This window comes from Balaenoptera borealis (genome assembly GCF_965194805.1).
Source record: "Balaenoptera borealis genome assembly, chromosome: 3".
NCBI classification, from domain to species: Eukaryota; Metazoa; Chordata; class Mammalia; order Artiodactyla; family Balaenopteridae; genus Balaenoptera; species Balaenoptera borealis.
The window spans coordinates 30,429,702-30,457,190 of record NC_138866.1 but is presented as its reverse complement, the minus strand read 5'-3'; the positions used below and the strand labels follow the sequence as shown (position 1 = coordinate 30,457,190).

Genomic DNA, 27,489 nt, shown 5'->3' with positions numbered 1-27,489 from the left:
CAGCTGCGGCGAGCGGGGGCCACTCTTCATCGCGGTGCGCAGGCCTCTCACCATCGTGGCCTCTCTTGTTGCGGAGCACAGGCTCCAGACGCGCAGGCTCAGTAGTTGTGGCTCACGGGCCCAGCCGCTCCGCAGCATGTGGGATCCTCCCAGACCAGGGCTCGAACCCGTGTCCCCTGCATTGGCAGGCAGACTCCCAACCACTGCGCCACCAGGGAAGCCCTGTATGGAGGCATTTTTTGAGAGATCTTCACATGTGTAATGAAAAGCTACTGAATACAATTGTGTGTGTGTGTGTGTGTATAGACGCATATGTCTCTAATGTTTCTCATACGTACGTTGTGGATCATCTGTCTCCATCCCTCTTAACCTGGATGTCTTTCTTAGCTCCAAAGAGCCTTCCCATGTACTTCTCTCCCCCATTTTCATACTTTCTTCTTCTTTTTTTTTGAATTTTATTTATTTATTTATTTATTTTGGCTGCGTTGGGTCTTCGTTGCTGCGTGTGGGCTTTCTCTAGTTGTGGTGAGCGGGGGCTACTCTTCGTTGCGGTGCACGGGCTTCTCATTGCGGTGGCTTCTTTTGTTGCAGAGCACAGGCTCTAGGCATGCGGACTTTAGTAGTTGCAGCACGCGGGCTCAGTAGTTGTGGCGTGTGGGCTCTAGAGCGCAGGCTCAGTAGTTGTGGCTCACGGGCTTAGTTGCTCTGCAGCACGTGGGATCTTCCCAGACCAGGGCTCGAACCCGTGTTCCCTGCATTGGCGGGCGGATTCCTAATCACTGCACCATGAGGGAAGTCCCTCATATTTTCTTCTTGATTTTAACTTTTAACTTCGTGCTAACATGAATTAGTACCAATTCGTGTTATTCCTCCTGTTTACCAGCACTATGTACCTGTGGTTAGTTATTTCTGTATAGGCATATTGAGTTTGAAAAGTGTTATCTAAAAGGAATCTTAGTCATATGGTTCTCACATTCCACTTTACCTCCTTTCTAAAGAATGTTGCATAAACTCTCATCTTTATCAGTTTATGCTTCATTTTGTATCATAGAAGCAATACCCTTTTTAATTAATTTCGAGTAATTTTATTGTGAGGTCATAGGAGATGAGTTCATTGGCGAACTCACGCCAGCTGTGTGGTGTGTCTGCCTTGACTGTCCCTGTTTGCAGTCAAGTTGCCTGTCCTCTGCTCACACGTCAGCATTTTCGCCTGTTGGCTACCTGGTGCGATGACTCTGAAGCTGCTCTTTTTAATCTAAGATGCAGCTTACTTTCCCTTCATTTTACACACACAGACACACACACACACACACCATGTTGCAGTGAAGAGACTGTGTTTAGTTTCACATGAAGTCAGTAAAAGGAGACAAAATTAATAAATTCCTAACTTTGTTAGAAGGCTAAAAATTCCTGTTTTGGAGATTGGCATTCAGGGATGTAAATACAGTCTAAAATTTTTCTAAATTGGCATTTGAATGGCTTGCTTAAAAATCACTTAAGCTGGGGCTTCCCTGGTGTCGCAGTGGTTGAGAATCTGCCTGCCAATGCAGGGGACAAGGGTTCGAGCCCTGGTCTGGGAAGATCCCACATGCCGCGGAGCAACTAGGCCCGTGAGCCACAATTACTGAGCCTGCACATCTGGAGCCTGTGCTCCACAACGAGAGGCCGCGATAATGAGAGGCCCGCACACCACGATGAAGAGTGGCCCCCACTTGCCGCAACTAGAGAAAGCCCTCGCACAGAAATGAAGACCCAACACAGCCATAAATAAATAAATAAACCCAAAGTTTAAAAACAAAAAAAATCACTTAAGCTCACTGCAGCACTGTTTACAATAGCCAAGACATGGAAGCAACCTACATGTCCATCAACAGATGAATGGGTAAAGAAGATGTGGTACATATACACAATGGAATATTACTCAGCCATAAAAAAGAATGAAATCACGCCCATTTGCAGCAACATGGATAGACCTAGAGATTGTCATATTGAGTGAAGTAAGTCAGACAGAGAAAGACAGATATCATATGATATCACTTATATGTGGAATCTGAAAAAAAATTAATACAAATGAACTTACATACAAAACAGAAATAGACCCACAGACATAGAAAACAAACTTATGGTTACCACAGGGGAAAGAGGGGAGGGATAAAGTTGGAGGTTGGGATTAACATATACACACTATTATATATAAAATAGATAACCAGCAAGGACCTACTGTATAGCCCAGGGAATTATACTTAATATTTTACAATAACCTATAAGGGAAAAGAATCTGAAAAAGAATATATATATATATATATATATATATATATATATATATATCACTTAAGTAACCAAAAAAACATGATATTCTGGGATCAGGGGCAGATAAAGGTGACTCACCTTTTATCTGAAAGTTTTTAAGATATGTCCATAGGGTATTTAAAGGGGAAAAATGACTCCCCTTCAAGTTTATTAAAGAACAAAACGTTTTCTAATTTCATTTTAAGTTATACATTTTTATTATAAATTCCCATAATAAGGTCAGCCTCATAGTAGGGGCCTAGTATATTCTTGTTGAATGAATAACTATCTCATGACTGTTAACTATCAATTTGTTACTTGTTTTAAATTATATTTAGCATTGCAAGGGCTTCCAAATAGATTCCATCATTTGATCCTCACATAATCTTGTGAGTTAGGCGGGAGAGGGATTTTCTTCATTTTACAGGGAGCTTAGTAGAATTGCTCACGTATTACCAAAAGATGACTCCAGGGTTTGACTTTAGGACTTTAGCTTCTTATTCCATCCTTTGGTGCACTGCTCTGCTGTTTTCCCATATTGACCTGGAAATATTTCAGTACTTCATATTGTAATAGTTGTTCATTTATTCAGCAGAATTTTATTGAGGGCATGGTTTTAAGTTCTAGGCCTTTGTGGCTGAATGTAAAGACAAAGTTTCTACTCTCAAAAGGAAGACTGTCAGTAAATAAATAAACAATAATAATAATAATGATTAGAACATAGTAGGTGCTCAATAAATGGTTATTGAATGAGTGAATGAGTGATCAAAGTGATAAAAAGGAAATGAGGGCTTCCCTGGTGGCGCAGTAATTAAGAATCTGCCTGCCAATGCAGGGGACATGGGTTTGAGCCCTGGTCCAGGAAAATCCCACATGCTGCGGAGCAATTAAGCCCGTGTGCCACAACTACTGAGCCTGCGCTCTAGAACCCGCGAGCCACAACTACTGAAGCCCACGTGCCACGACTACTGAAGCCTGCCCACCTAGAGCCTGTGCTCCACAGCAAGAGAAGTCACTGCAATGAGAAGCCCGCGTACCGCAACGAAGAGTAGCACTCGCTCGCTGCATCTAGAGAAAGCCCGCGCGCAGCAACAAAGACCCAATGTGCAACCAAAAAAAAAAAAAAAAAAAGCCTTTAAAGTTATTTAAAAAAAAAAAAAAAAAGGAAATGAACAGTGAGTGTGGGGTTGTAAATGGATAGGTTGATGAAGGAAGGTCTTCCTGAGGAAGTGACGTCTAAGCCAGGGAAAGAGCATTTCAGATAAAAGGACCAGTACAGGCAAAGGCCCTGAGGCAGCAAAGAGCTTGGCTTATTTAAGAGGACACCAAAGATGGCCAATGGAGCTAGAGCATAGTAAGCTGGGGAGACAGGGGGTTCCACATGAAATTGAAGAGGAAGGGATCAATTTTTTAGGGCCTTGTAGACCATATTGAGAAATTTGACTTTCATTCTAGTGTTGAAAGAGAGTTTTCCATGTGTCTTATGTTTCTGCACTGTCTACCTTTGTTCTGGACTGCCTTTTCAAGGATGATTTGTATGGTCAGCAGCCTTGGAAGATAGAGTGTCTCCCTCCAGAGCAAAGATCAGGCACACTATTGTCTAGTGTAGTAAAGACAATGTCTCCTTCTGGGGAAAAGGTCAGACGGGCTTACTGCCCACTGTAAAAGACTTGGGTTCATTAACCTTAGGGTTCCTCTCCTGTTACACAACCCACTGCTGTGCAGGTGTCATCTGGCCTTTTTTGTGTTACCTCATGGGAGTTGGGACTGAAGGGACTGGCACCAAAAGTGCTGATACTCTGGTTGTTGCTATTGCTGTGAGTAATGATACTCTGGTTGTTGCTATTGCTGTGAGTAATGATACTCTGGTTGTTGCTATTGCTGTGAGTAATGATACTCTGGTTGTTGCTATTGCTGTGAGTAATGAAGTCCTTTGTCTTTGACCCAAGAGTCTCATGTCTTCTGCCAGCATCCATACAACTGTGGCAGCTAACTTGTTAGCTTGAAATTAGGGTAAAATCTTACATCCTTCACATTCTTGGCATCTCAGGACATGGAAAGCATTGGGGGATTTTCAGCAGGGGGATAATATATAGTTTAGCCTTTTAAGAAGTCAGTGTGACCACTCTGTAAAAATTGATCAGGGGTAGAAAGATGAATGTGTGTCAGCTGTCTAGTTGAGAGATAACAGTGGCTGGGATCAGTGTGGTGACTGTGGACGTGGGGAGGCGTGAGGAATTCAAGGTGGTCTTCAGGAGGTGGAAGTTATAGGTCTCAACAGCATGGATATGGGCTGTGAAAGAAAGGAATGGAGAATGAATCCCGGGTTTTTGGTTTGAGCAAATGAATAGATAGAGATGGAGAAGCCTTACGATGATAATAAGCCTGTAAAAGGACTTGTTTCTCTTGTCATCACCACTTTAGCCTTTTTCCAGTCAGTTTATTTGCTTGACTCTCTCCTTCTCTGTGTAGAACTTTTATGCTTAGAATTACAGGGAAAGGAAGAATAAGAAGTAGTTTGTACAACTCGGGATCAAAGAACCACTGGTATGTGCTTTTCTGGGAAGAACATTTTTCCTGTGTCTTCACGAATTGTCAAATCCATTAACGTTAAGAAATGCAACTCCTGCAGTCCCTTGATAAGTGGGTTGTCTCAATAACAATAAATTAGATTAGCTTGGGAGGATTTATTTTTCAATAGCCATATTGATTTTTACCCAAAATTCATTATCTGGGAATTTACAATGAAACTCTTTAATGTGTTTCCAGGTTTTCTCTTTTTTGATGTTAAAGAAATACATTTTTTATGTATGTTTCAGTTTTTAAATTTCCTTTAAAGCTGGGCTATTCTCCCTTAATTCTCAAGGATAATTACTGCTCATCTTGTGATCACGTAAGCTTAATACAGTAGGATGAAAGAAACAAGTGCCTATGGGCTAATTTATTCAGTTTGTCATCCTCACTGAGAAATTCCTTAGGATAACTTCTTGTCTCTGTAATGCCTGATGCTGATTTCAACAGCACCTGATTGCTTTTCATAAAGAAAGTAACTACAAAGCTTAAAAAAAAAAAAAAAAAAGGCTTGGCCCTGAAGAGTTCTTTTAAATGACTTCCCTTTTTTATCTAGTGAGATTTATTTTTGTGTGTGTGCTTTTTGTGTGCTTATTATATTTACAGGATGATTTTATGTTTCTTAACCTTTATATATTGTAGACAATTTTAGGCTACAATATAAAGCTTGAGTGAGTTTTGATTTATCTTTGCACCGTCTTGCACATGTCCTTTTATTTCATTTGTTCTGTAGCATTTCCTATAGTCTCTCGCCTAGGTCTAGATTTTTCCTCTTCAGAAAGAGAAGGTTGATAGAGAGGGAAGATAGAGCTTCGTGAATTTGGGGGAGAGGGTTTGGGAGGAAGGCTAGGCTTACAATTATTTCTGATTCAATTTATACTCTGCTCCCTGGAAATCAACAATGGAAAAACTTACTCCTTTTTAAAGATAAACTTAGAAAGCATGAACTGAGATCACAAAATCATTAGTGCTGATCATGAGACTTTTCCAGGTGGTGTGAGTTGTTATTAATCACTTCAGTAGACTCTGGAGATTTTTCTACCAGAAATGCAGTTAGAATGTGTTTATTTCTGAGTCTTTGAGACGATAAATATACTATCTTTTTGCTTTTTTTTTTTTTTTCTTTTGTTTTCTTTTTAAGGAGATCCATCTTTTGGGGTTTTAGCATTTTTAAACCCCCTCAGGTGGTTGAGTGGTATCTAAGCTTCCCAGGATGTCCCAGTCTTTCCTTTGGAGTAGTATTGTTGTTCTGCCTTCCTATCTCATTGTATAAATTCTTAAAAAGGGCCTGATGTTGTGTCACTGATTTCATGTTTCAAGCTGTGCACTAAGTCATGTACAGATGCACCATATTTAGGCTGTGGTTGGAATTTCATGAATGGGTTGCTGGTCTTCTCTCCCTTGTCCCCTGATTTCAAAACAAAACCAAGCAACAATTAGTAGGATTTTACCAGGGGCCTCTAAAGAGAGACCTTATTAGTGACTGAATTGAACTAGAATTTGTAGCCTATGGAATGTGATAGAAACTATCCCTAAAGGATTGTGTCCCTGCCTTCAGGAAGATTTTTACCCGCCTGGTTTTGGCCTAGACTCTCCCATACCCTGAAAACCATTCTGGAAATGGTTCAGAGGCACAGAAGGAATCTTACCCTCAGAATCGTAACTTCACTTCTCCTACCCGTCTTCTTTCCTCTGTTGGAGGAATAGTAGAGGGCACAGTAGAAAGAGGATTTGAGTCAGACCTGGGTTTGTATCTGAGCTCTTGTTTATTAGTTGCGTGACCACAGGCAGCGTGCTTAACCTCTTTAAGCCTCAAATCTCAAATATAAAATTGAGACCGTGCTAGACTTTGTGGTTTGGTGAAGCACTGTGTCTGTCAAGGAACTGGTGCTCAGCACGTGCAGGTTCTCACTAAGAACTGGAACGGGGTCAGGACTTGAACTTGCTGTGTGTTCCTCCAGGATCCCACCCTCCTGCCTCCCTGTGGAGGGGAGAGCTGTCCTGAATTTTATGTTCAGCACTCCCTTGCTTTTTAAAATGAGTGTATCTGTAGACAATACGGCAGTCCCCCCTTATCCGAGGGGTAGTCCCCCCTTATCCGAGGTTTCTCTTTTTGTGGTTTCAGTTACCTGTGATCAGCTGTGGGCTGAAAATATTAAATGGAAAATTCCAGAAATAAACAGTTCATAAGTTTTAAATCGTGTGCTGTTTTGAGTAATGTGATGAAATCTCGTGCCATCCCAGGCCGTCCCTCCCCTGATGTGAACCATCCCTTTGTCCAGCATATCCCCTCCCGGTTAGTCACTTTGTAGCCGGCTCAGTTTATCAGATTGACTGTTGTGGAATCGCACTGCTTATGTTAAAGGGATCCTTATTTTACTTAATAATGGCCCCAAAACACAAGAATAGTGATGCTGGCAATTCACACGTGCCAAAGAGAAGCCGCGAAGTGCTTCCTTTAAGTAAAAAGGTGAAAGTTCTTGATGTAATAAGGAAAGAAAAAAAAATCATATGCTGCTGGTAAGGTAAGAATGAATCTTCTACCCATGAAATTGTGAAGAAGGAAAAAGAAATTTGTGCTAGTTTGCTGCCACATATCAGACCGTAAAAGTTATGGCCACAGTGTGTGGTAAGTGCTTAGTTAAAACAGAAAAGGCGTTAAATTTATACAATAAGGTATCTTGAAAGAGACTGCATTCACATAACTTTTATTACAGTGTATTATAATTGTTCTGTTTTATTATTATTGTTGTTAATCGCTTACTGTGCCTAATTTATAAATTAAACTTTATCATGTATGCATGCATGATATGTATGTATGCATAGGAAAAAACATGGTATGTGTAGGCATACCTCATTTTATTACGCTTCGCTTTATTGTGCTTCGCAGATATTGTGTTTTTTACAAATTGAAGGTTTGTGGCAACCCCGTGTCAGGCAGTTGCTCACTTCGTGTCTCTGTGTCACATTTTGGTAATCCTCAAAATATTTCAAGCCCTCCACCAGCCAAAAGATTACGATTCCCTGAAGGCCCAGATGATGGTTAGCATTCTCTAGCAGTATTTTTTTTTTTTTTTTTTTTTTTTTTATTTTTTTATTTTTTTTTTTTTTTTATCTAGCAGTATTTTTAAATTAAGGTATGTATCTTGTTTTTTTAGACAAAATGCTGTTGCACACTTAGTAGACTGCAGTATAGTGTAAACATGACTTTTATACGCAGTGGGAAACCAAAATTTGTGTGACTTGCTCTATTGCGATATTTGCTTTATTGCAGTGGTCTGGAACTGAACCTGCAGCATCTCCGAGAGGTACCTGTTATAGGAGTCAACATTATCTGTGGCTTCAGGCATCCACTGGGGGGCTCGGCACGTGTCCTTTGAGAATAGGAAGGGACTCCTGTGTGTTTTTAGCTTTGCCTGTTTGGGCCCTGTAACAACGGCATCCTGTTATATGTAGTCTCTAATAAGAGTGCTTCATCACTGCCAAGGAGTGTAGAACTCTTGGTTCTCCACTTGGCCTTTGCTGATGGTCATGGATGTGGGGTTGCAGTTTTTTCTGTGGTGTTTGGTGTAGAGTGGTTTTTACCTAAGACGTTTTTGTCTATCTAGGCTTCCCCATTACTGATCCTGTAGAGCAGGCTGTTTCTGATACTGGGTCAGACGTAGGGACAGCATTGCGTGACACGGGGGTGGGGGTGAATCCAGTAAGGAAATAGAGGTTAATGGGAACTAGATATACCACTCTTATAGGAAGGGAAAGGGGAAAACTAGAATGAATCTTGCAGTATTGGAGTGGAATTCAGGCTAACTGTATGAACTCATGGTTTTCAGTATACATGGATAGATATAGAAAGAAATGAAGAAGTAAGTGTGTGCATATATGTGTGTGCCTCTGTTCACCTAGATGACCTAGGAATAGTGATAATCCAGTTGCAATACGCACACCCAGATCTTGGTTTCTAAATACCATTTTCCCCCACTAAAATGGTTGAAATTATCGGACTAAAAAATTACTTTTTTAAAAAAATTATCAATGGACAAAGTATTGGGTGAAAGTTGGTTGAGAAATAGGATATTTATATAGTCTGAAAGTATCACCTCGCAAAATACTTATTAATTACAAAGAGGAAAAGAGTCACTTTACAGTGGGGAAATCTGGCAGATACCACCCTAATCAAGTGATGTAAGTTCACACTACCAGTCAGGGAAAAAAATCAAAATCGCGTACTACCTGATAGGGTACAACGAGAGGAAGGAACTTTTCTGTGGTATTCCTGCTGAAAAGTCATAACTTGAATCTAATCAACAATTAAGTATCAACAAACCCAAAGTAAGGAACATTCTATTCAATATAAAACTGGCCTGAAATCTTCAAAATTGTCAAGTTCATGAAAGTCAAGGACAGTCTGAGGAGTTCTAGTTTGATATAGACTAATGAGCAGTGAAAGGTCAGTGCCAGTGTGAGATCCTGGATTGGATCCTTTTACTAAAATGGACACTATTGGGATCATTGGAGAAAGTCAAACCTGGGCGCTGTTGGGACCATTAGATGACCATACTATGTCCGTGTTAATTTCTGGATGTTGATGGTCATAGTTATTGCAGTTTTGTTTATAGAAATGACTCAGCAAACTCTGTAGGGGTGATAGGCCGTGATGTTGGCTACTTAACTCTCAAGTGGTTCAGGGAAATTATTTGTTCTAGTCTTGCAGCTCTTTTTCTTTTTTTTTTCTGGTACATTGGTCTGAGATTATTACAGAAAACAAAAAAGACCCCTCCTGTGAGTTGACTTTTTCAATATCATTAGCTTATCAAACCAATCATTTGAAGGGTTTAAGAGGTTTGCTTTCCTGTGCTGTCTTGTCTGGCAACTGCCCTTCCTGTGTGGCTTCCTGTTATATCTTTTGTCTTTTGGTATTCTGGTTTTAAAATATTCACCATCATTTCCTTACTGTGTTCTTTTCCCTGCTCATTATTTATTTCCCTTCAATTATGTTTTGTTTTTGTGACTAACTTCTTTCGAGGGAAAGTATGATTTACAGAAATCTGGCACTTTACTGTGTTTCAATTCAGTGATAATATTGTATTTAGTTTCAACTTACTTTGTGCTATTCTTTTCTCCTCAGTTTTCTGGTGAGCTGTTTAAGCTTGCTTTTTCTTTCTCTTTTTTTTTTTTTAATTTATTTATTTATGGCTGTGTTGGGTCTTCGTTTCTGTGCGAGGGCTTTCCCCAGCTGCAGCGAGCGGGGGCCACTCTTCATCGCGGTGCGCGGGCCTCTCACCATCGCGGCCTCTCTTGTTGCGGAGCACAGGCTCCAGATGCGCAGGCTCAGTAGTTGTGGCTCACGGGCCCAGTTGCTCCGCGGCATGTGGGATCCTCCCAGACCAGGGCTCAAACCCGTGTCCCCTGCACTGGCAGGCAGACTCTCAACCACTGCGCCACCAGGGAAGCCCCTCTTTTTTTTTCTTTTACCATACTGCCTCTGCCTTAGTACTGAGCATGTTTCAGTAGGCTTTTAGTAAAATGTATTGGGCTGGTTGATTGCCGTCTTAGAATTTAGAGTTTTCAGAAAGTATAAGCAGGGTAAGGGGAAATTGATAGAGTGGCGAATTCAATGCTGTCCTAATCCACAATCTGGTCGTCTCATTACTGTGTGTATGATTGGTTAGCCCCCAAAGGTTTAGGTTAAGCGTATTAGGACCAAGCTGGCCCTAGTCTAAAAATTTGCATGGTTTGAGATGGGAGTAGGGTGTTATGGGGAGAGGGTTAATTGTCAGAGCAGCCTTCTCTTTCTGTGAACGTTAAGTGTAAGTTATCTATTTGGTAGAATCTACCCTTTCCTTTTAGTACAGAAAATCGCGGGGTAAAGCCTTGAATTGCCCACCCCCCTCCTCTCTTTCTTTCGTGGAACTAAAATCCATCATAGGGCTTGTTTTCCTTAGATAGGTTAGAGGACAAACTTCTCTTTAGCAGTTACACTAATTTTTATATTTCTCAGAATGATCGAGGAAAAAAAGCTTTTAAAATCCAGAGTGGTAGTTACATTTCACTTAGAACACTCCCACACATACAGGCTTTTCTTCAGCATTTTTTTTTTCTTTTTCTTGCTGCTTTTACAGTGTAGGTGGCCTTCTCTGGATTGCTTTTGACAGGAAATTGAGCAAGCTTTCTTTTTTGGAACAGCATATATTTTACTGCTGAGAGAGAGAGAAAAAGAAGTGTTTATGTTTTGAAATTTAATTATGAATTTTTATTTGAAGGCTGATTTAAATCTAGAAAAATGGAGGTGGGGCTTAAATTTCAGATTGTGCACTAATATTTCTGAACCTTCCTATTTATTTTTGGGCTTTCTTTTCTTCCTTTCTTGGAGGAAGAAAGGAAGGCCCCCAAATTACTTTGCTTCGTAAAGCCACAGCCATGGATGGATATTAAGAAGTTTGTCTTTGTTTTTCTGCTTTTGTCTGAGGCTGCCTTCCCCGGTTGTCTTCTTTTTGTAGTGGGGGTATGTTTGGCTCTACACTGAGTTAATGGGCATCTTGAATCTAGAACGTGTGTTAGCCCTACCTTTGGAAAAGCGTGTCATTCAGCAAAGCTTCCTAATGATACGGCTTGTGCACAGGTCTCCAGGGCTGGGCAGGGAGCTCTAGACTGGAACCCTGCCTGTGCCACAGATTCTACCTGGACTCCTGAACCCCCTGGTGCTTTGAGATAGGAATACCAGTCCACCTGCCAACCAGCCAGGTGCTTGCTGCCTGGGATGACTGTGGGTGAGTTTGATTTGTGTAGTTTCTTTATAGCACTGGAGATTCAGGGGAAGAAATCAGACTGTAATTAGAATATAAGCGCATATGCCACATCATGGAAATGTTATCCAGTTGGAATGGAGTAATTCTGGTGGAATCTTTCTAAGTATGTTTATAAATCATATCCTTTCACTTGAGTTTGACATTGGCATGTTTGTTCATGTCTCTAAGTAGACTACTAGTGCAAATCGACTGTCAGGTGTGTTTTGTTTATATAATTAGCTGGTTATAGCTTATTACTTAAGATGAACAAAACAAAGTATATATTTCAAGTGTTCCAGGCTTCCTTACCCATTCTGTAGGTGCAATTTGTAGGCCAATCATGTGAAAACTGCACGTTTCATCATCTGGGGTATCCGATGCTCAGAATATCCTTTTTAGGTTTCTTTTTCCCACAGTTTTCGTCTGATGTTTATACCATTGATTATGGTAGGGTAGGAAAGACCTGTTGCAGGGTCTTCTGGAACTCTGTTCTGCTGTATTATGTAAGATCATAGTGCCAGGGACATGGTAGGCCCTCAGCGAGTCTCATTTTGAATGCAAGTAGTGTAAGTTTTGAAGTACCTTTATATTTGGCTGAATGAAAGATGTCCTACTATCCAAGATGACAGGCTGGGAAATTTTCCCCTTTGTCCTCACCAGGAATTGGAAATACCTGTGAGTGAAACGAAGTTCTGGTTCTTCTTACTCTTCTAAGCTTCCATTTTATATGTTTGGGAACAGGGTTTGGGAATTAACCCAGTTTGAAATAGTGTTTCATCTCAGCAAATATTAAAACTTGGTTTCTTGGAAGCTCTTTTGGACATGTATAGTCTGACTTATTTTAATATTTTTAGAAATAGGTACATGTGCTGCAAATTTTAATGTTGGGCATATATATGTATTCTTTTAACTAATAATATGCCTGCAGTCACAGGAAATGTTTTATGGTTATAGTAGAGTTTTTATATATAGCCTATCTGAAATGACAAGTGTGAGAATTGTAGAATTTCTAAATCGTCAGAATGTTTGGTTGCTTTGGAACAGGCTTTCTCAGTCTCACTGCTATTGACATTTTGGGCTGGAGAAGTCTTTGTACTGTCCTGTGCCTTGTAGGATATTTAGCAGTGTTCCTGGCTTCTACCCATTAAATTCCAGTAGTATAACCCCTTCCTCTGTTGTGACAACCAAAAATATCTTCAGACATTGCAAGATGTCCCCCTGGGGTATAGAATTGCCCCCTGTGGAGAACCACTGGTTGGGAACAGTGGTTCCCACAGGCAGGTGATAGACCAGCTACATCAAAATCACCTTATTGGGGCACTTCTTACTCATATTGGTTCCTGGGTTTCTCCCCAGACTTTCTGATCAGATCATGTGGAGAGAAACGTGATCTTCCAGACTGAACAGTCAGGTTTAGGAATTTGTTGTATAAGTGGGAGTGGCTGTTGGTTGGCTTAAATTTAAGTGTGTGTTGAACTGCACATAAAGAGATTACAAATTAAAGAGGGTTTTAGAGGTAAAGTATGACATTTCACAATTATGATTTGATTTGTAGCTATGATTTTTCCCCTTTATCACTATTTTCAGAATTTGAAAATAATCTTATACTAAAGTTCATAATTATTTTACTCTAGGTTTTGCGAGAATACCTCAAGTTGGACTCGGAAGCAAGATTTACCACCAACTTTGAAGTGGAATCAGGTGAGTTGGTAGATAAGTCACAAAGGCTTGTCAAACTCCTGTGTTCATTCCTAGAAGACCTGCCACTCACAGCAGACTTTTGATTTAGTAAATTTGGATTCTATATTTTTTCCCCACTGGTGTTTCCTTCTTTGTTGTTCTACTGCTGAGAGGCAGAAATGGGGAAGAGGGGAGACTCCTGTGCCGTTTTTAGTCATTGATTTCTGAATTCAGCATTTTCATTGTTACAGTAAATACTTAAGATATTTTTCTGGCAACTTAATAATAAAAATAGTTTTGTTACATATGTCTATTTTCATTCCATAATAATTGCATTTCAGAACATCTTCTATGTGTTTCTTAAAATTTGATGGGAGGTTGTACCCCAACCCATGTTCTGAATAAGAGCCTTGTTAACCCTGATGCATTAATGTATAATTTGGAATACCAAGTGTATCCTGAAAAATTGAGAGATGGCTGGATGATCTGATTGATTGACATTTGCCATTGATTTAAGTGATTGCTCTTGGTTAGTGCTAGGTAGAGACCCAGTTCTGTCCTGTGCCTATCCCAGCGTTTTAGTGGATATTTCTCAAACATTTGACTCAGTTGTCAAACGACATTCTCATTGAACAAAATAACAGTTTAATTCGACTGAAAGAGACTTTTCTACAGACTGAAATGCTATAATATGCTAAGCTCCTAAATTCAGATAAAAAAGTGGTTTGGGGTTATGTAGGTTTCTTTGGTTTTGGTACTTTGTACTTAACCTTCTTTTCAGCCAGATGCTGAAACAAAGAGTTTGGGAATTTTTTATCGCCTGCTTTGTCAGAAGCAGAAACAAATTGCCTAAGGAGCCAGCTCTTCTGGAGAGCTGCATTCTATAAAGGACAGTCAAGGTTATCTGAGCATCTCACCTCTGTAAACCTGTGTGCAGAGCTGAGGGCTTCTTTTCAGACTCCCGCTGGGTAATTGGAGCACTGATTTCAAAGTGGCTTGCTATTTCTGACCTTCCTTGAATTTCAGTAAGAGAAATTGGGGAATGATTATCTCTGAAAATGTTTTTAAAGTACATTAGGACACTTTCCTGTTAGCATTGATTTGACCATTCCCAGAGTCATTCTTTAAAAGAGGTAGGAATCCAAGAAAGATTTCTAGATCTCTGTAATTTTTAGCCATTTGAAGAGTCTAAGTTTTCTTATTAGCAACACAACTGAAAAACTACCTTTGAGAATGCAGCACTTTGCAACCATCAAAAAATTGCTGAGTGGTGAAGCAAACAGCCTGCAGGGTTGCTCAATGTAGGTAGCTGTAGCTCAGGTACTTTGCGAAGGACGAAAAAATCAGTGCATGTTATTGAGTGCCCTCTGGTTTTCACCTCTATCTTGGAAGTTGTTTTCCAAGATTTACTTTTTTTTTCTCTCCTCAGTACCTGTATACTATTGAAATGTGCACCTTCAGTGCACTCCCTGTATGTCTTAAGGTATTTTTAAACACTCTTAAATAAGGGTCATCTCCTGGTTGGTACACTTGAATATGACAGTTCTTAGCAGAAGTGTTAAGTTCTAGGGTTACTATGAAGGCCAAGCCTGTTTAGCTTTTATGTTGGAGCAGCTACATCTTGTCTTTTAAATTGAGTTTAATAACCTGAACGCCTGGGCACTTAGATCACTTCTTTTAACGGTGGTAACATCTGATGATGCTGGTACAGTACATCTGTTAGGTGAGGTGGGAGAGTCTTCTCTTAAGCATTCATGCACGCTGGCTCCACTGGGGCAACAGAGGGGAAGAAGCCATGAATGCAACAGTTCTCCACACCTACTGGTGGCATGACTCTTGGCTTTTCTAAATCGATTCTTCTTTCCTAACTTCTCTCTATTTAAGGAATATCCAAAACAATTCCCTTCCTTCAAAAGAAAACAAAAATCCAAAAAGACAAAAAAAAATCCATAAAGCCGAAACCCACAAAACCTTGTATTTTATATGTAGTCCTATGTGTATCTTATTGAATGCATCATTCTTATACTTTTTAATTTATTTATGTTTTGAGTAGTGTTGTTCTAGAACATAAAACTGAACTGAGAAAGTATACTTTTTTCCTTCCCTTAACAATTTTAAAAAATTGCTATATTCTTTCTAAACACCCAACGAGAAACAGAGTGATATTAATTGAAAATGATCTCTGACTAAATTATGTGCTTTAGCTTTAACTTTAAGACATTTGAATAATTTTCTCAAGTATATTTTTCTTTGGATTTTCCAATTTTTGTATAGACAATTAGGTACTCATAGGTGAGTGAGATATTACTTAAATTTTTCCCTTGTTTCAGTTTGGTTATTGCATTCCAAGCTTCTGCTTTTCATGGGAGAGTAACTGAGGAAATTTTAAAAAGCTCTTCACTTCTTTTTTTTCTTGAAAATAATATAAAAAAGAATAACACTAGTCACATTTACTTAAGACTAATAGCTTGCGGGTGTAATACACAAAAGTAAAGACATCCTTTTTGTTGTTTTATGGGAAGTCCCAACCATTTAGTAAGTGTAAAAAGAGAGAAAAAAGATGTGTGTCATTGCATTCTCCTAGACTTTTCTTGGTGTTATATGGAGTGGTAGCAAGAAACCTAATAATCTAATGCCTTACATTGGCCATCCAGATGATAGAACGTCTGTAGCAGATTCACAAATCAGTTAAGAAATGGAAGCTTGGAAAACATTTTCTCCCTGGCTGTCCATCCTGTAGAACTCCCTCTTATCCACTGATGCACCCTACCCCTTTTCTCATTTTTCTTACAAATTATGTCTTCCTTAAAACATGCGAGAACAGCTGTTTATATCCAATATTTCCTCTTTAAACATAGCCCAGTGACAAAGACAGTAGATTAACTAATAACAGGAGTTTGAATATATTAACTCTTAGAAGAAAAAAGCTCAAATGTTGACCTTGAGTAGACTTGTTAGATTCTGTGGGTCAACCTGAATTAGAGTTTCACAGTGGCACTGAGGGTACAAAAGGGAGGCAACTTTTTCAGATAAATAATAGTTGAAATTTTATATTTTGTTTTTTCTAAACTTTTACTGTATATTATAGTTGATTTACAATGTTGTGTTAGCTTCAGGTGTACAGCAAAGTGATTCAGTTACACATATACATATATCTGTTCTTTTTCAAATTCTTTTCCCATTTAGGTTATTGCAGAATATTGAGTTCCCTGTGTTATACAGTAGGTCCTTGTTGGTTATCTATTTTAAATACGGTAGTGTGTGTATGTCAATCCCAAACTCCCAAGGTATCCCTCCCCCGCACCTTTCCCCTTTGGTAACCATAAGTTTGTTTTCTAAGTCTGTGAATCTGTTTGCATTTTATAAATAAGTTCATTTGTATCATTTTTAAGATTTTTTCAGATAAATACAAGTTGAAATTTTATTAACTAAAAGCTGACTATAATGTAATATGAAAATATTAAAAATTTAGAGTAGCAAAGGGATGATTGCAGAGTTTTCCTTTTGTCTTTGGCCATGACTAATTTGACTTGAATTTGGCATGCCTGGGGGTCACTTCAGCATTATTTCATTGTGCTTATTTATTATTCAAAACTTCTTCTTTGTTCTTAAAAAAAAAAAAACATTTTAACAGACTGTAGAACTGTACTGTGACCCCTGCACATTTGCTAATGCTATCATCACCTTTCTCTTTTCAGTGAGAACAACTTATTCTCACCGAATTCTTACCTTTATCTTCTTCAGAACCTAAGAGTACAGCTGTCCCCATCAAATAGAGCGTTGCCTCTTCTAAATTCATTGGTGACAAATAGAACACATGGGAATAGGAATTAAGTTGTCTTTGGAGGAGTGTCTTGTTTCTTAGTACCTGCTCATATTTTGAGGGCCCTGAATTTGTATGGATATGATTCTTTCTAACGATACCATGTTACCCACTTTCTTGACTGTCCCATAAATTTAAAATTTGCTGTTAGGAGTAGATTTGAACTTCTAAAGTAAGGAATCAGAAAATAGAGAAGCAAGAACATGAACTGTGTTTGAGTGTGGGTGGAGGGCAGGGTGGGAATTGTGCATCGCTCTGCCTCCCCTACCTGCCTTGAAAACCTGGGTGGGTGAAAGCATTTTTGAACACCTGGCTTCTGGGAGCGGATCACAGGATGGAATGAGAGGTGAAACTTGGGGAGAGCTAGCACCTGCCAGTTCTTCATGATACACTGGTATTTCTCAAAGGCCTTGGGAAACTCTTAGTGGTGGGGGTTTTGCTTTAAAACCTGAGCTTTGTTTTAATGTTTGTCAATACCTAAGAATATTTTAGACATAAAAGGAACTTGTAAATGTCTTCACTAGTATTTGAGTGGCTTTCGTCAAAATCATGCAAGCAAAATTCGGGTCATGTGGTGGGTGAAGTCTTATGTGTAGGAGTGTCCAGTATGCCGTGTTTTGGGGGTCTTGGTACTCCTTCTCCTGGGAGGAGGGCTTTATTGTGTCTTTTTGGAAAAGACTTTTTTTTTTAGTTGACATGTTTGTTTGTTTCTTTCTTTCTTTATTTATTTTTGGCTACATTGGGTCTTCGTTGCTGTGCACGGGCTTTCTCTAGTTGCAGCGAGCTGGGGCTACTCTTTGTTGTGGTGCACAGGCTTCTCATCGTGGTGGCTTCTCTTGTTGCGGAGCACGTGCTCTAGGTGTGCGGGCTTCAGTAGTTGTGGCGCGTGGGCTCAGTAGTTGTGGCTCACGGGCTCTAGAGCGCAGGCTCAGTAGTTGTGGCGCGTGGGCCCCAGAGAGTGTGGGCTTCAGTAGTTGTGATGCATGGGCTTAGTTGCTCCGTGGCATGTGGGATCTTCCCGGACCAGGGTTCGAACCCATGTCCCCTGCATTTGCAGGCAGATTCTTAACCACTGTGCCACCAGGGAAGTCCCTGGAAATGACTTTTAAGCAAGACCCTAGGCTTGAGGAAAGCTACTGTTCACATCTGCACAGAAGATGCCAGAGTTTCTAGTGAGTCTATGAGAGTTGTGGGTGTACAGCCCTTCCAGATAACATCAGCCTTTTCAGAGCAGGGGATGTTTCTCAAACCATTGTTTGTCTCCGCACATGGCTAGCTCTGTGTTCTTCCTGTAATGGTTTCCTTAATGAAAATGGACTGATCAGTGCTCTGGAGGAGTCTTCAGTAGCTAAATAATGAATGGTTGCTCAAGAACTAATAGACTTTGATTTTTTTTTTTCAAGGAGTCATTAAAAAAAAAGTCTAACTCAGTTCAGTAACTGACCCCTTTCTGCTACTGACTGATGTTTTTTTCCCCAGTCAGTTGGAAAATAAATGGTTTGAGAAATTGTCTAGGTAACATTTGATGGGTATAGGGACCTCTGGGCATGTTCTAACCATAAAGCTTTTGTAGTTACAAGCAGTAGGATATTCTACTGCTATTGCCGCTTGTTTCTTCCCTGGATTTATTAGTGGAAAAGTTAATTCAATTAAGTATATAACTATTTAACTCCAATTATTTAGAGAGCTTTTTGCTTAGTGTTGACAGGAATGGAAATACAAAAAAGAAATGCCCCTTATTTTTCTAAAGGGGGAAATAAGACATAATTAAAAATTGTCATACTAAGTGATCAAATATAATTAGGCCTTTAGTGGAAGTACAAGTAAAATGTATTGAGGTGTCTGTAGAGGGAGAATTAAATCCATGGAGGTGGCATCATTGGAACTGGGCTTTGAAAGACCCATCCATCCATCCATCCATCCATCCACTAAAAGAGTAACATTTATTTCTTCAAACAACCAAAGTAATTCATATTTATTGTGTAAAATGTGGATGTTCCTAAAAGGCACAGACGTCAAAGTAAAAATCACCAAATTCCTACAAGATCACCCAGTCTCTACCACCCAGGGATAACTAGCCCTACAAGCATTTTCACTTTTTATTTGTGAGGTTTTTCAAACATGCACAAAAATAGAATAGCACAGCAATCCCCCATGTTCCCATCAGTCTAGCTTCAACAGGTACAGACATCTTGCCTTTCTTGTTCCATCCATCTTCTTCCTGTTTTGATTGTTTAAAAAAATTTTTTTTTTGAGTTTTAAAGCACAGCCCAGATATTATACCATTTAACCAAAATACTTCAGTAAGAATTTTAAACAGATAATGACTTCAAAAATAGTCACAATGTCATTACCCTTAATGAAATTAATGATTATTGTTTAATATTATTTACTTCTAGTTTGTCCTGGTGTCCATGTTCACTTCCTTTGTCTCAAAATTGTCATTTTACAGTTTGTTGGAATCAGGATCCTAGCCTGATGAACACATTGCGTTTGTCTCTTTCAAAACTTTCTTAATCTGTAACATTTTCCTTCTCTCCTTTTTTTCATGTAATTTATTGTAGGAGAAATTGGGTCATTTGCTTTTTAGGATTGCTAATATTTTAATAGTTTTCTCTCATTTTTGTCCTTCTACGTGACCATGTATATGTTTTAAAAGCAAAATTGGGATCATACTTTGCATGCTGTTTTATAAGATGTTTTTAACACATGATATAAGGAGGACAGTTTGTTATTATTTACTCTTCTATGATTAGTTTTTCTTTTCTGTTAAATCTTATGGCATTATAGTAACTAAAAATGAGAAGGATGCGTTTGTATTTAAAGTAAATCTTACATTGATTATATGTAGTATTACAAAAACGAATTGGTTATTTTTCCCCTCTCTCCCTCCCTCCTTCCCTCCCCCCGCCCCATTCCTCCCTCCCTCCCTCACTTCCTTCCTTTCTTCCTTCTTCACTCTAGGACTTCTTACAGATAGACATAGTATTGGCAATGCAGTTGCCTGAATCGAGAGCCATTTTATTTTCCCTGAAGAATGGAGCTATGGATGGGTGTATAAATGAGAGCCTGGCTGATGATGGTTCACTCCTCGCTGAGGAGGTAAATGGTGCCCATGCAAGGCCCTGATTTTTCTGGAGAGTCCCTGCAAGAAGGGAACCCTCCTTGTTATTGTTACTGTAAGCTGACCTTTATTAAAAAGTTGTTTGCATTCTCCCATAAACATTGGCCACTGGTGGGAAAGGATTCTTAGTGGTTAAAGGGAACGTTAACTGTTTTAATTTAGTGATGTTAACATAATCTTGACGTTTCTATATTAGGTCCTCTTTCAGTTGCTGTCAAGTTTTTAGCCTGGAAAAAAGAATATGTGTGCAAGCTCCCGCCAATAATAATTCGTTATACCAGCTTGAAGCTTCATGTGGCCATTTAAGTCGACAGTCTTTTGTTCTTCATCAGATAAAACCCCAGCTTCATTTGTGATGTTCTGGTTGCTCCTGGTAGTTTGTCTTCTTTTACATTTGATTAGATTTTAATTTAGCAGTGGTTGCAGGGATATCTGTATTTCACCTTATTCTGTAATCCTGTCATTTGATAACCCAGTAACATCCTTGCAAGGTGTTTTTTTAAATTAATTTTTTAATAAAAGTAATAAATGAGTTTATAAGATTTACTCCCTGTCTCCTCTTGCTGGTTCCCCTGTTCTCCAGAGGCAAACACTTTGTTGATTTGGTATTTATAATATAAACGTATTGTATTTTGTGTTTAAAACTTCACGTAATTGGTGGTGTATTGAATATCACTATTTTTTTTGTCATTCAGGAACATGGTTTGGAGGTCTGTCCATGCTAGTTGATATAAATCTAGTTCATTCTTTTTAACTGCTGCCTAATGTTATGTAGACTAGTCATGGGAATATACCATAGTTTTTCTGCCATTTTCCTATTGCTGATCTTCTAGGTTGTTTCCGATAGCTTCCAATTACAAAGAAAGCTGCAAAGAATATCCTTGTCCTTGGTTCTGTGTACGTGGGCATGTGTTTCTCTAGGCAGTTGTCAGGTCATGGGATATTGTAATAGATACTCCCAAATTGTTTTACCAGAGTGACTCCCATCAACAGAGAGAATTTAATATATAGAAGTGTTCTTTAATTCCACATATTTATCTAGAGAAATGGGATGGAGCTGGGGCTAAATTTGAAGAACTGACTTATTTACAAATAAGTAGACCTCATTAACATAATATTTGGCTATGAATTTTTTTTTTAAGGCTAGTTTTATTTATTGGGCTCTATTTTGCTACCAGATGTGAATTTATTTATATGTATGGAATTCTGCAATTAAATAATGACAAGTACATTGTCATAATTGCTGTTGAGCTTTTGTATAGAAATAACAGCTTGTTTTAGAATCTGTGCATTGGCGGTAAAGCTGGGTGTGAGGGCTGTCTTCTGTGCTTCTGAGGACGGAAGGCCCCTTCAGTTAACTGCTCACCTCTGTTCTAAAGGCTAAGGAATGTGCTGAACGTTCAGTGTAACACCTACCTCATTATGGACACCGCAGGCAGAGGGAATACATAATTAAATGAGAGCCACTGCTGTCACAGGAAGACATACCATGCTTTGTCCTTTGGTTTCCCTTAAAGGACTTCTTAGAGGACACTCTTCAAATAAAGGATGGTCTATACCCCTTTGCTTTCCTTTGTCTAGCATGACAGGGAAGACAGATACAGTTCCTTATTCCTTTGCTCTCTTAAGAAAAGAATATAACCATTATTTTATCGGTTGATTATGTTCAGGAGCTCGGATTTTTGAAGTCAGTCTTAATATGATGCCCCTTCTTTCTCCACAGTAGTTATCGTGCATTTTTTTTTTTTTTTTTAATTTTTTGGCTGCATTGGGTCTTCTTTGCTGCGCGCAGGCTTTCTCTAGTTGCAGTGAGCAGAGGCTACTCTTCGTTGCGGTGGGCGGGCTTCTCGTTGCGGTGGCTTCTCTTGCTGCAGAGCACGGGCTCCAGGCACGCGGGCTTCAGTAGTTGCGGCCCCCGGGCTCAGTAGTTGCAGAACGTGGGCCCTAGAGCACACAGGCTTCAGTAATTGCGGTGCATGGGCTCAGCAGTTGTGGCTCGCGGGCTCTAGAGCGCAGGCTCAGTAGTTGTGGCGCACAGGCTTAGCTGCTCTGTGGCATGTGGGATCTTCCTGGACCAGGGATTGAACCTGTGTCCCCTGCATTGGCAGGCGGATTCTTAACCACTGCGCCACCAGGGAAGTCCTCGTGCATTTTCTTTTTAACATCTAAAATCTTCTACCTGGAGGCCTCATCGGGATGCTGAGCCTCGCTGTTTTCATCTGTCAATGGGCTCCCAAGCCATGCACCTCGCAGGGTTGTAAGGTGTTCATTGCCTGTGTGGTGCCTCCCAGGAAGCGAGCTGTCCAAGTCTTGTGGGCCACCCTTCCCCTGTAACAGACGAGGAAACCGAGGTTCAGAGCGTGAAGTGACATGTATTCTCCACTTTTGGTTTGTCTTAATAACTAAAATAAATCTCTGCCACACATTGCGTCACATTGCATCTCTGCTTCTTGAGAAAGCACAGTGGTAGCTTCTGTGTGCATCTTTCTCCTTGCCTGGCGTTTCCTTTTCTTCTCTCTACCTGTCAGTCACCTTTCTCTCCTTTGAAACATGTTCAAGTTCCTTTCCTCAGGGAGGCTGTTCTGGCTAATCCGGCAGATGGATATTATTTCATATTCTCATCCCCTCAGATGTGTCTTTTCACTGTGGACATTTGAACTCATTTGTATGTTTCTTGGAAAACTCTTCTCTCTCCCTATATTATTTAGAAAGGACCTATACCATAAAATGCTGGTTATTTAGGGGAAAAGAACTACTTTAGAAGAAAACCACATTTGTTAGCAATGCAATGTTATTTCTGTGTTTTGAAAGGGAAAATTTCAATGGACAGAGATAAGCTCTTAATATGCACTGTACCATGCTTTTAGCATGTTCGCTGCTACTCACAGACCTCTGTTCTGCCTTTTACAGAATCACCTTTCAAACCAGTAGGTTCAAACTAAGGATTGTGTTAAATAAACAAGAACAAAACTCTCCACTGATCATTCATGTATCTCTGCCTGTGGATGAGTTTGCCTGTGACTTTCCCCCAGTGTTCCCCTCTTTTTTCTGTGCTGTGAAAAGTGGTAAACAAAATAAAAATATCAAGTAGCAATATGCACTCCTAAAGATAGCTTGCAGAAGAAGTTATATGTGGCCTAACCAGTACATAGAAGATCACATGAAAGCCAAGTGAGAAGCTTTTATAATCTTAAACATGAACAAATGCACAATTCAGTGAATGTTTCACTGTACAGCGTACACATTTCAATTTCATTTCAACATACAGTTGGATGAATCATTTTCTCAATCACTTGAGAACTGCTTATATATGGCACCAGTTTGTAATCAAATATCATTTTGTTTTTGTGTTAGGCCACTCTGGAAATAGGGTAGTAATGTGGGGACCAAATGCGTGTGTTGATGTGTGTGTCTGTGTAAAAAGACTGCAGGATCTTAGTTTATATTTGGGGTGTGAAGGAAAAAAAGTCTGATAGATCTGGAAGGAGGCTTAACTGTCATCTGTACATTTTGTAGATGAAAAATAGGTATTCACAGAGATCAGTGTTTGCCCCAGGTTATATTGCTTTATGGTGTTGGTGCTCGGGCTTAGGGCTCTGAGCTGGTGGAAATGGGACGGCACTATTAATGCTTTTGCGACAGATTCAGTGGTATTTCTTTACCCATTCAGGGACCTCAGAATATTTCCTAAGTCATTTGTCTTTTGTATTTTGAATATGTTTTTAATTAATTTTTATTGGAGTATAGTTGCTTTACAATGTTGTGTTAGTTTCTACTGTACAGCAAAGTGAATCAGCTGTACGTATACATATATCCCCTCCTTTTTTTGGATTTCCTTCCCATTCAGGTCACCACAGAACATTGAGTAGAGTTCCCTGAGCTATACAGTAGGTTCCATTAGTTATCTATTTTATACATAGTATCAATAGTGTATATATGCCAATCCCAATCTCCTAATTCATCCCACCTCCCCCTTCCCCCCTTGGTGTCCATACGTTGGTTCTCTACATCTGTGTCTCTATTTCTGCTTTGCAAATAAGTTCATCTATACTATTTTTCTAGATTCCACATATGTGCATTAATATGATACTTGTTTTTCTCCTTCTGACTTAACTTCACTCTGTATGACAATCTCTACGTCCATCCACGTCTCTACAGATGACCCAATATTTGTTCCTTTTTATGGCTGAGTAATATTCCATTGTGTGTGTATATATATATATATATATATATATATATATATATATATATCACATCTTCTTTATCCATTCATCTGTCAATGGATATTTAGGTTGTTTCTATGTCTTGGCTATTGTAAATAGTGCTGCTATGAACATAGGGGTGCATGTATCTTTTCAAATTATAGTTTTGTCTGGATATATGCCCAAGAAGGGGATTGCTGAATCATATAGCAACTCTATTTTTAGTTTTTTGAGGAACCTCCATACTGTTTTCCATAGTGGCTGTGCCAAATCTTATCAGCAGTGTAAGAGGGTTCCCTTTTTTCCACACCCTCTCCACCATTTGTTGTTTGTAGACTTTTTAATGATGGCCATTCTGACTGGTGTGAGGTGGTACCTCATTGTAGTTTTGACTTGCATTTCTCTAATAATTAGTGATGTTGAGCATCTTTTCATGTGCCTGTTGGCCATCTGTATGTCTTCTTTGGAGAAATGTCTATTTAGGTCTTCTGCTCTTTGGACATTCTTAAGCATGCTGCCCACAAGTTTTTTTCCTGAAGAGACATCATAGAAAACCAAAACTTTGTCTAAATTGGAGTTTTAGCATTTTATTCTATTGTTAAATACGTGATTTTTCTTTGAAAAGCATTTTAATGGCCTTTGTGGAAAAACTTTTTGAAAATCCAAGGCAGTTGCACAATGTCACCTTTGCAAGTGTTGATGTTAATTATGCCTAGCTTCTACCATAAGGACTTCATCTTACTTGTCTTTATAGTCCCTGCAGCTCTAGCACAGAGCAAAATGTTTACGAAGTGAGGTTGGAGGGTCGTTTATCTAAAATACTTCTATGTTCCTACCCAAATCCTCAGTGAGAAGTACTTCACCCATCTCTGCCCCTCGCTTCTCTCTTCCGTGTCATTGTGAACTAAGGATGAGAGGAAACCCCTAGAAGAATTGTTTGGCTATTTGAAATACAAAATTTCTTACTAATCAAAAATTGGACCATTGGACCAGAACATAATAATTTTGGCTCTCATTTGTTAAACTCTTACCATGTGGCAAATGTTCTCCAGATTCTTTGAGAACAGAGCTGAGTTGGCATGGCCTCTATCTTTAAGTACCTAAAACCTAGCGGGTGAGGCGGGTGTGTGTTTAGGTGCAATAATGGAAGTATATTAGAAGGTTGAAGCATTACACGTACCCTTGGTGTTTCTTGTTAGCAGTATGTGGAAGGATATGAATACCATGAACGATGGAAGTAATCAGGTTTTTTAAAATTAAATCTTATGTTTTGAATAGCTAATATATACCCATAGAGTAAAATCCAAAAGGTTATGCAGTGAAACTAAACTGTGTAGATTTTATTCGGATTTCACAGTTTTTCTGCTGATGCCCTTTTTCTCTTCAAGGATCCAATCCAGAAATGTCAGATTACATTTAGTATATATACTTTTTAAAATTTATTTTTACACAAATTGTAGCATACTGTACCGTGCTTTCACTCTTTCATTCCAGTTTATGATTGTACTTTATTATCCAGTCTCTTAATAGTGGACTTTATGTTGTTTCTGATCTTTTGATATTGTTAACAGTGCCTCTATGGCTTGTCCTTGAACTTTTAAGTGTGCAGGTTTATATAGAGGAGTTTCTGGGTTAAAGAATATGTATCCTAAAACTGGTGTAGCCACTGTGGAAAACAGTATGGAGGTTCCTCAAAAAGTTGAAAATAGAACTAGCGTATGATCCAGCAATTCCACTTAGGGGTATCTATCTGAAGAAAGCAAAAACACTAATTTGAAAAGATACGTATGCACCCCTGTGTTCATTGCAACATTATTTTCATTAGCTAAGATATGGAAATAACCAAAGTGTCCATCTGTAGATGAATGGATAAAGAAGATATGGTATAGATACACAACGGACTATTTGCCATAAAAAAGATGAAATGCTGCCATTTGCCCTACCATGGATGGACCTGGAGGGCATTGTGCTAAGTGAAATAATTCAGGCAGAGAAAGACAAGTACCCCATGGTTTCACTTATATGTGGAATCTAAAAAACAAAACAAACAGAAAAACCAAAACAAAGTCCAGACTCATAGATACAGAGAACAGATTGGTAGTTGCCAGAGGGGAGGGGATTTGGGTTGGGTAGATTAGGCGAAAGAGATCAAGAGGTACAAACTTCTATGTATAAAATAAGTCATGGGGATGTAATGTACAGCATGGGGATGCAGTCAATAATACCGTATTAACTTTGTATGGTGACAGATGGTAACTAAACCCATTGTGGGGGTCATCTCACAATATATACAAGTGTCGAACGACTATATTGTACATATGCAACTAATATAATATTGTATGTGAAATATATGCTTCAATTAAAAGAAAAAAAGAAGCAAAAGCCATTCAGCTAAAAAGGGGCTCTGCCAAGATTAGAAAAAAAAAAAAAAGCATGACCATCTGCCATACATTTATGCTCTTCTGGTATGGTAATTGTTTCTCCCACTAAAAACCCCCACACCAAGAATATGTATCTTCACATCTTTGATAAGTATTGTTAAACTGTCCTCCACAGACACTGTACAGATTTACACTCCCACCAGCAATGTATGCCTTTCTCTTCCCACTTGTCAGTAGTGTGTGAATAAACCTTTGATCCTTGTCCGTTTCATAGCTGAAGAAAGGAATCTTCTTGTGGCTTTCCTGTGCGTTTCTCTCATAAATGAGGTTGCACATACTGTTGGGTGTTTAAGAGCGGTTTTTCTTTCTGTGAATTGACTCTTGTGATCTTTTGCCCATTTATCTAATGAGATAAGAGGTTAGCACTTTGTGATAGGAGCTGTTGATTTATTTTCCTGGGTTCATATTTTGTCATTTATGGTAACTTTTGCCCTGTGTAATTTGTTACTTTTGGATAATCAAATTTATTGATCTTTTATTTTATGGGTTTTGGATTTTATGTCCTACTTAGAAAGGTTTTACACTCTCAAAGAGGATGAATGATATCTCCTGGTTTCTTTTAATATTAGGTGGG

The 27,489-nt window shown here is 39.2% G+C and overlaps 1 protein-coding gene across 6 annotated transcripts in view; it reads left to right on the top strand.

The window, feature by feature from the left end:
• The window catches only part of SIPA1L1 (signal induced proliferation associated 1 like 1), a 376,440-nt gene that overhangs the window by 73,483 nt on the left and 275,468 nt on the right, over positions 1-27,489 (top strand). For 5 of the 6 annotated variants that reach the window (XM_082384312.1, XM_082384319.1, XM_082384318.1 and 2 more), the window contains exon 2: positions 13,280-13,346. The gene's annotated coding sequence lies outside the window, so the exon portion shown is untranslated. Of the gene's footprint in view, positions 1-13,279; positions 13,347-20,112; positions 20,251-27,489 lie in introns of those variants that run through there. The other variant, XM_082384313.1, reaches the window with a different exon arrangement.